This window comes from Nothobranchius furzeri, chromosome 5 (assembly GCF_043380555.1).
Source record: "Nothobranchius furzeri strain GRZ-AD chromosome 5, NfurGRZ-RIMD1, whole genome shotgun sequence".
Lineage (NCBI taxonomy): Eukaryota > Metazoa > Chordata > Actinopteri > Cyprinodontiformes > Nothobranchiidae > Nothobranchius > Nothobranchius furzeri.
This window is the reverse complement of record NC_091745.1, coordinates 65996268-66005443: the sequence shown is the minus strand read 5'-3', so window position 1 is coordinate 66005443 and position 9176 is coordinate 65996268.

Genomic DNA, 9176 nt, shown 5'->3' with positions numbered 1-9176 from the left:
CTGGTTAACTGAACGGAAACTGGAACGTCACCTCGCTGGTGGGGAAGGAGCAGGAGCTTGTGGCAGAGGTTGAGCGGTACCGGCTAGATATAGTCGGACTCACCTCGACACATAGCATTGGCTCTGGAACCCAAGTTCTTGAGGGGGGTTGGACACTCTCCTTTGCTGGAGTTGCTCCGGGTGAGAGGCGGAGGGCTGGCTTTTTGTTAGCCCAAAGACTCTCTGCCTGTGTGTTGGGGTTTACCCCGGGGGACGAGAGGGTAGCTTCCCTGTGCCTTCGGGTCGGGGAACGGGTCCTGACTGTTGTTTGTGCTTATGTGCCAAATTTCAGTTCAGAGTACCCACCCTTTCTGGAGTCCCTGGGATGAGTGCTAGATAGTGCTCCATCAGGGGACTCCATTGTCCTGCTGGGGGACTTCAATGCTCACTTGGGCAATTTCATTCATTGCATTTATTTATTTAAGGACCGTGCACATTAATAAACATTTCTGTAAATGTACCAGTGTTAGCCAGCAGGCTAATTTTCAACTGTAGTCCAGTGGCAAGATGTTATACTAGGCACGATGGCTAAGGAGAAGAAAGAAAGAAGGAAAAGAAAGAAAGAAAGAAAGAAAGAAAGAAAGAAAGAAAGAAAGAAAGAAAGAAAGAAAGAAAGAAAGAAACAGATTAAATGAGCATAGTAACTAATTAATATACAACAATAAATCATAATGCCATTACATTCAATTTCATTTAAACATAACACACAAAAACAAAAATAAAATAGAAAAAAGAAATAAATAATTCATATACCCGTACAACTCATTAGAGAATCAAAAGTAAGCAAACATCAGTTTGCAGTATCTATCATACATACTATAGGTTACAAAATAAATAAAGTCTAAAAACAAACATACAATGATCATGAAGGGTGTTCACATGTTTGTGTGCTTAAAAGCCAGTTCTTAAAACTGAGTTTAAATGTACGATGTGAAGTGGAGTTTCTCGTGTCCAATAGTATCTGATTCCACAGTTTAGAGGCTCTCACAGAAAAGCATAACTGTCTAAAAGTACTAGACCTATGAGGAACTACACAGTCCCCTCTTAGTGCAGACCTTGTGGTTCTGCTGCTTGATAGCTTCTGCTGAATAAAAGTACAGTGGTGGGGGAGCCTTCCCATTGATAATCTTAAAGATTAAACATGCATCACTGTGTTTTAAAATATTTTCCCAACTAAGTAGATTATATTTGGTAAGGACACTACAGTGATGATAGAGGTTGGATTTTTTGTCTAAGACTTTAAATGCCTGTTTGTGAAGTGATAGAATAGGCCTTAATGTTGTACCACACACCTGGGTCCAGCTTGTAATACAATATGTTAGATGAGGGAATATCATAGTGTTCATGTATAGCATAGCTACAGGTGTTGTCAAGCAGTTTCTTATTTACCTAAAGTTTGCTGGATTATATTTGGCAGTTTGCACTACCTTTCTCACTTGATGTTTAAACGATAATGTATTGTCAATAATAATGCCTAGATATTTGAACCGTGTAATTGTTTGAATGACCTCCCCAGACACACACACACAGTGGGTTCACAGTTGGATTAAATGTTCCTTTTGCTAAAAAACAATGACAGTATGACCTGGAGGGGTGTGATTGGGAGGAACGGCCCGCCTGATCTGAACTCAAGAAAAGGAACTTTCCTTCAAAGTATTTAATAAAAACATGATGTTGTTTAGTCTTTCTTATGTAGATTTGTTTTGTGTGATTGGCTACAGATGTTGGTAAATGTATTGTTACACAGGGGTAAGGGGTCTGCACGTAGCAACAGTATTCAGGTAATCGTCCATCTGTGAATGAGGCATATTTGGTAGTTGTCTTTATTTACTTTTCTAACAGCAGACTTACTGAAAAATTGGGTCATCTAACCATGAATATTTAATGAGGAATAATTATTTTATGGAGATTGTATCCATTCTATTTTTTCTGTGACACAGAAAAGTCCACTTTTAAAGAGTAGGTACACTGAGTTTGAGAAGTTTCACATACATGTTGGACAAGAAAATTGTCATCTACCCCTATTTTCTGCATTAGCTGTCAAACGAAAACAGAAGAGGAAGCGTTTGGGTCCAGGCCAGAATTATCCACTTGCAACTTCAGACTGGTGGGCTGCTCTGTTGGAAAAAATTGAGCTGAAACACCTGGGGTTGCAGTCTGTTTCCTGCATGTTTTAGATCATGAACACAGCTGATTTCTTTAATTTAGTGTTGAATCACTCCTGTAGACACTAATGAAGGCTGGGGAGACATTTCAGCAGTTAAGCTGTTAAAAAGGTGAACGCACTGCAAAGAGATACATTTTGCTTTTGGTTCTACAAACGGACACTAGGGGGTGCTAAAAGCTAGCCAAAACTGCATTTTTCCCCTTTAAAGAGCAAGTCACCCCTACCAGATTCTTACTCAACTCCCACTTCCTGTTTGAAAAATGCAACAAATGATGTTGCCTAGCAAACCGAGAGGGTGGAGCTGCTAACAAATATACACACTCACGGCATTGTGACATCATAATGTACCATCTAACATCATAGTGTACTTCTTAGCCAATAGCGATGGCAGATTTAAATTCAAATGCAGTGCTGAGGTTTTACCTGATGATGGTGCAACACTGAGAATATTTAAATTTTAACTAAGATGCATTAAAGTGCCAAATTATTGACTACACTTGTCTCCAGCATGATCAGACACTCATAAAGTTTATCAGCAAAAAAAAAAAAAAAGACATTTGGAGTGACTTGCTCTTTAAATATGCTTTTTTCCCCACTGGTTAAAACACCATCTCACAAGGAAAATCAATTAATCAGCATTCAGTCATGTGTCAAATGACTGCAGTTGTTGGGAGTATTCATCTCCTCTGACTCCTGTTGACATTGATGGGAACACGACACACGGGTGCAAAAATATTTATTTTCAAATGATTACACATCACAGGCTCCAAACCCCAAAGTAACAACTCACATTCAGAGGTGGACTGGCTTGATTTCACCTGTTTGGAAGTTGAGTTCCACAATATTGCTCCAGTCAAAATGAATGAGCCTGCAAAATAACTGCTAACTTTTGTGAAAGTGTTTCAGGATTCAACCCTCGAAGCATTGGACAGAAACACGCTGCCAGTGGGAGAGAACTCAAACGTCTTCTTCAAGCAGGAGAAACTGACTCAACAAAAAGGAAAACAAGCTACTGTGCAGCTCAGCTCCCATTAACCTGTCTGTGTAAATCTGTCTTTGAGAATGGAATCTGTGATGGAGTGTCAACTCGTTTCAAAGGTTGCATTAATTTCATTCCACAGATCAAAGCATGCAGGCACAAATAGACCATTTAGGTTTCAGGCACATGTTAAAGCCTCAGCTGTTGCCTGCTCTATCGAGAATCCAACCACGACTAAGTCTTGCTCTGTTCTGAAGGGTTAAATTATTGGCACCACTATAAAGAGTCACCCTCTCCAAGCCTTCAGCTCATTTAATTTTTGCGCATCAGCAGTCTCTCGCTAACCCTTACTTAAAAAAATCAATTAAAGAACAGAATACACTACCGCTCTCAAGTTCCACGCCGAGTGGTAATCCCTGCACAGCTAACGCAGACAGCCACCAGCATGTGACGGATTAACCTCTGAAAAAATCATGAATGTGTGCCTCCAGCTTGTGTTTGTGAATCGGGCTTTCATCTTAGTGTGTGTGTAATGAAGGGAGTTTCTCTTGCTGCTTAGACTAAATGCTAATCCCTTAAACATCATGGCACATGTGTGCATCGACGGATATCACAGATGCACAGCATCCAAGTCGAATAAGGAGATTAGATGCTAGGAAACATGAATGACTTTGTTTTGCCGCCAGTCCCTGATGGGATTCGTTGATAATTTTCTCATGGGCACGTGAGAAAAATGCAGAAAGGAAGTGGGCAAAGGCCTCTGCAGACAAACCCTTGATCTGATGTCAGTCTCCAGAGCAGGGGAGGGAGTGTGCTGAGCATGGCATCTATTTTGAGTTCTCCGACAGGGGCGCGGTGGAGGTGCCCCACTAACTGAGAACCACTGCCATGGACATAAACTAAAACAACAGCAGTCTTAGGTCCAAGATGCATGAGTACTGTGTGGTGTGTTGGTGTCCAGCAGGCAGTAGCGGTCAATGCTGCTTTTCCTTAATGTCTATGCTGTTAAAAACGGGCCTTAATGGGGGAACAGCTGGCCAACAGCCATTGTAATATACAATAACTCTTTGTTATTATTATTATTCTGAGCTACTACAGCAATCAATTTCCCTCTGGGATTAATAAAGTATTTTTGAATTGAAATGATTTGAATTGATACATCAAATCTGGCAACACTAGTCACAGAGTTGCACCAGTTTCTTTTTCATTTTGTTTTTTACTTTTTTTGTTTGGAGCTGATTGTTGCATTTTATGAACCAAGTTCTCTAACTTTTCTTTTTCTTTGGGTGAACAAGTCAGAAAATTCCAATAGATTTCAGTTAAAATAGTTATTTTTGTTTGTTTGTTTTGTTTGCATTTGAGAAATGATGCCCACAGAAACCCATTTCAGAAGTGATGCACCGATTTTTGGGCCGACACCGATATCCGATATTAAGATCACTGTTATGGCCGATAACCGATATTTGCCGATACCGATTTCCTGACATTAATTCTTCTAAAATAATCAGATTTTGTGTAGAATAAAAATGATTAAAGCTGAATTTACATTACTATGTACAAACAACACACACATTTACGGTTCTGAGATGATTTCATTCACTGTCACATGACTAAAAAATTGCACATCACGCCATCACCCCCTCATCCTCTGAAACAGGCAAAAAAATGGAGACAAGATGGAAAAAAACATATCGGCCCGGTTTTATTTATCAAACCGATACCGATTTTTAAAAAAAATTACTAACATCAGCCGATACCGACATTGATGCCGATATATTGTCCATCCCTACATTTCAGTGATCAGTCCATCAGTTTCACCCCAAAAGAGATATGCTTTAAATCATAAATGTTTTCATGCTGCCACAAGTTTGAACAAAGAAATCAGGACAGACAAGGCTCAGACAACAAAAATGATTTGACCACAGTTAACATTAGTAATGTCTTTTCCTGAACAAACAATTTAATCTTTGAATGAAAAAAGACAACAGCGATTAATCTGAATCCAAACAAGCTTTAAAACCTCTGTTGGTGGCTCCACTAATCTCTCAACTGGTCAGTGAAAAGTCTCCAGGATCGGGATTTAAAACCCCCAGAGGAATGGCGTTTTCCAGCACTTAGGCACAATTAACTTCAGCGAGGGGCAAAGTTAGAATTACACGATCTGTCCCAGGGTGAGTCATATAGATGCATATGGAAAATGAGATGGGACTGGACTTCCTCTGCAGTGCCTCGCCACAGTGATGTAAGATCATAGTGGAGCCAAATCGGTTTTGTATTAACAGGAAGCTGATACCCCATGATGATGTGAGTCAGCAGATTCATCACACGGCAGAAGCAGAGAAGTCTGGGAGCTGGGCTGGTTCCATTTTTGTGGAAAGTGTTATGGTACACTTATAGAAAACTTCATACAGAAGAAAACAAGTCATATAGGAGCTCAGATAACTTTGTTTTATGAAATTGAGCAACAATAAAATGCCCCCAAGGAGCAATCTCATCAGAAACACGTGCATGGATCGTTAGAAGATGAATCTATCTTCACACATGTCACGACCCTCTATGGTTGTTGAGTGATGGATCAGCTCAGAGAGCGAACCGTTCATAAATCTCATTACTTAAAGTGGCCGTAACCTCAGGGAAGACTCCTACAGCAGCTTGAGATGTGCTCTCCAGTCTGGTGAAAGCCAGCAAACCAACACAGAAAAGAAAAAGACAGAGGGCGATCAGGGATGAAAGCTAATGCCTGGAGCTGCACGCCTGCTCTGCACTTAACTCAACAAAGATCTCAGCACCCAGGACTTGTTGACCTCCAGGAGCAGTGGAGCAGAAACCAGGAAATTTGTGGAGATGCTTTAAAATTAAATGTTCATCTGTGCACAAAACTAAGGGACAGCATTTGCTTTTGTTATTGTCTCTGAGTCCTTGTGAGCCCAACATGGGAAGAATGGATCATACAGACCGCTCATGTGCATTTGGATGAGAAATGTCGTTACACAAAACTCTCGGCTGATCCGTCCAGCTATTAGGCTACTCTGTGCTGGTCTCCTTTGATACATCTATTCATTAAAACTCTTCTACTCTACCAGCAATTTTGAAAGTAAAACATCCTTCTTCACAGATGTTTTTATGATGAGACTTAAGAATTTCTACTTATGTTGCAGCATACTACTGAGTCTCCGTCCATCCGTCTATCCATTTTCTAAATCTTGTCTAAAGTTCATTCCATCAGTTCAAGAGGAAAGACTAGACACCATGATTTTGAAGTAAACAAACATAGTGGAGTATAGTGCACCATACTGCCATCACCTTGCTTTCTGATTGGCTACATGTCACACGTCAGGAAGCACGCTTGTTTGTCCCGAAAAATCAGATCAGGACAATCCAAAATGTTTCAAAGCCTGGATTTAGGATCAAAGCAATGACGGCATTTCTCTGAGCAGACCAGAGTGCTCTTAACACACAACATGGCAGAAATGTCTGAAAAGACTATCTTTGGAGCCTTTAGGGTAACCATGTGCAATCCAAAGGCGTTCAAATGAAGGCAACAGGACTTCTTTGGTTTCTTGAAGACGTCTCACTTCTCATCCAATGAGCTCTGTCAATTCTGACTGGAATATGGGAGGGGCAAGCTTATAAACTGTAGCTGTCTATTGTTGCTTGACAAACTGAAACTACATATGAATCCCCCCCCCCCCCACACACACACACACACACGCACACACACACCTCCTGATGAGTCATCAGGGTCATTAGCCTCTATTGTGTGGGAATGGTTGTATTGATTAAATGTAAGAGGGTGTGACCTAGATTGAAACTGTTTGGGGATTAGGTTCAGAACTGCATTATAGGTGATGGAAAGATGAAACCTGAGACCTTCCCCTCTATTTAATGTAGGTGTTTCCCGTTTAACATAGATAAGTAACAATAGAGAAACAATAGACCATGTGAACTGAACTTAAGACGGATCAGAGCAAAACCATCATGACTTTGGACCAAGTCCCAGACCACTAATGCATCTTTTGCGCCTTCCGACCATCATTCATCAACAAGACAAGATATTTAAACTCTTCTTGAGGGAATCTGAAAAATTCCCATCGTGTTGACAACACATCAGTGAAAGTGATTTTCAGAGCTGTGATATTTTAATCTGATTCTGTCTTTATTTTAGTAACATGTGGACGAGACAAAACTGAAGCAGTGATGACAGACAGTAGCTCTAGCAATCACTGCTTGTTACATCATGTGGAAAATAATAATAAGAAGCCCTTGTTCTACTACACACCTGCACACAGCTGTGTGAAACATATCGAAAATGTGATCAAATGAGAATTCTAGATGAAGTCTCACGACTGAAATCTGGCCTCTCTATGCGGTGTTTTCCTCTGGTATTCTACATTCTTCCCATAGTCTACATAACATGAAAGTTGGTGATTCTAAATTGACCTCAGCGGCGAGTGATCACGTACTTTATTTGTCCCTGTGATGGATGAATTGCCAATCTGCTCAGAGTGTCCCCCCTCTTTCACCCCGTGACAGCTGAAATAAGCTTCAGCCCCGGTGCTACCCTTTAAAGGTCATGTAAACACAACTTAAACGTAGGAAGTCAGCAGCAAATGTGGTAAAAGGAGTTGTCTACTACTCCAAGTCATCTGGGTCAGTCAACAACCATGTAGTCCCTTAGTAGAAATGTCCTGGAATATGTAAATGAGCCTAAAGTTACTCCAAATCCTGCTTTCTTAAAAGTTGTTTATTTCTTGATGTGCATGTGAATATGTTGTTTTATATAGTGCAATAAAAATGTCCTTCCTGCACTGGTTCAAGGGGACAAGGACAGAGCTGGCCTTCTTGATGAGCTTGTCTAATCTTTATCTTTCTACCATAAACAAGCTGCTGCCCCAACAAACCGCAACGTAAAAGATGGCTGATGTCGCCACAGAGTCGAAGAAGATCCATAGAAGCACCCTCTGCACTCCAAGGGACCTCAGCGTCCTCAGGAGTTCAAGTCTGCTCTTACCCTTCCTAAAAATAGAAATGGCTCCAGTCTAACTTGCCGTTTAGGTGACCATTAAGGTTCCATTGTCTCAGTGTCTGTTTCCTAGATATTCACTGGTACCAAAGTAGAGGGTCCGGGGCTACGGAAATCCACCTCCAGTCCCCTCCATGTTTTCCCGCTTTGATCAGGGGGTGATTCTGTGCCCCTGTGTGTACGCTGAGTCATCCCCATCTGTGACGAGGCTGGCAACGACAGAGTCATCAGAGAGGGTCTGTAGATGGCAGCCTGGGTAGTTGATGGATCAGTCTGCAGTGTAGAGGGTGAACAAGAACAGTGCCAGCACAGTTCCCTGAGGTGCTTCTGCACTGCAGATCAGCTCATCAGACACACAGCCATGTGATCTAACAAACTGTGGGTGTTCTGTGGGGTAGCTGAGGATGTGACATGTGGTGGTCAACTCCTGCTATCTCCTGCTTGTCCCTAAGAAGTCCAGCACGGATGGTGTTAACGACATTGGAGAAATAAAAATAACATGATCTTCACAGTGCTTCCAGACTTCTCCAGTGGAGTCAGAGCTCGGTGTAGGTAAATGACGGATTGTCCACCCCAACGCCAGGGTTGTGACGAGTAAACCGATGTGACCGGATATTTCGTTCAACAAGTGAGACGTGCCAGTGCGTCGGTAGCATTCTCCTCACTCGATAGAAATTATCCATGAATTCCTAGATGAAACGGTTGGAGAGTCATGGATCGGGTCTCGCAAGAATTTGAATTGGATGGTGGCATCACACGTGTGCCAGCATCTCGTAAACAACGCAAGAGCTTAAAGCTGCCCACACACCTTTTTTTAAACTCTTTATTTACAACTTTACAAATGACCTGTATATGATACAGCACCTTCTAGAGTTCTGGGATGCCCCAAGGCGCTTTATAACACGATCAGTCATTCACCCATTCACACATACATTCACACGCTGGTGGTGATGAGCTACATTGTAGCC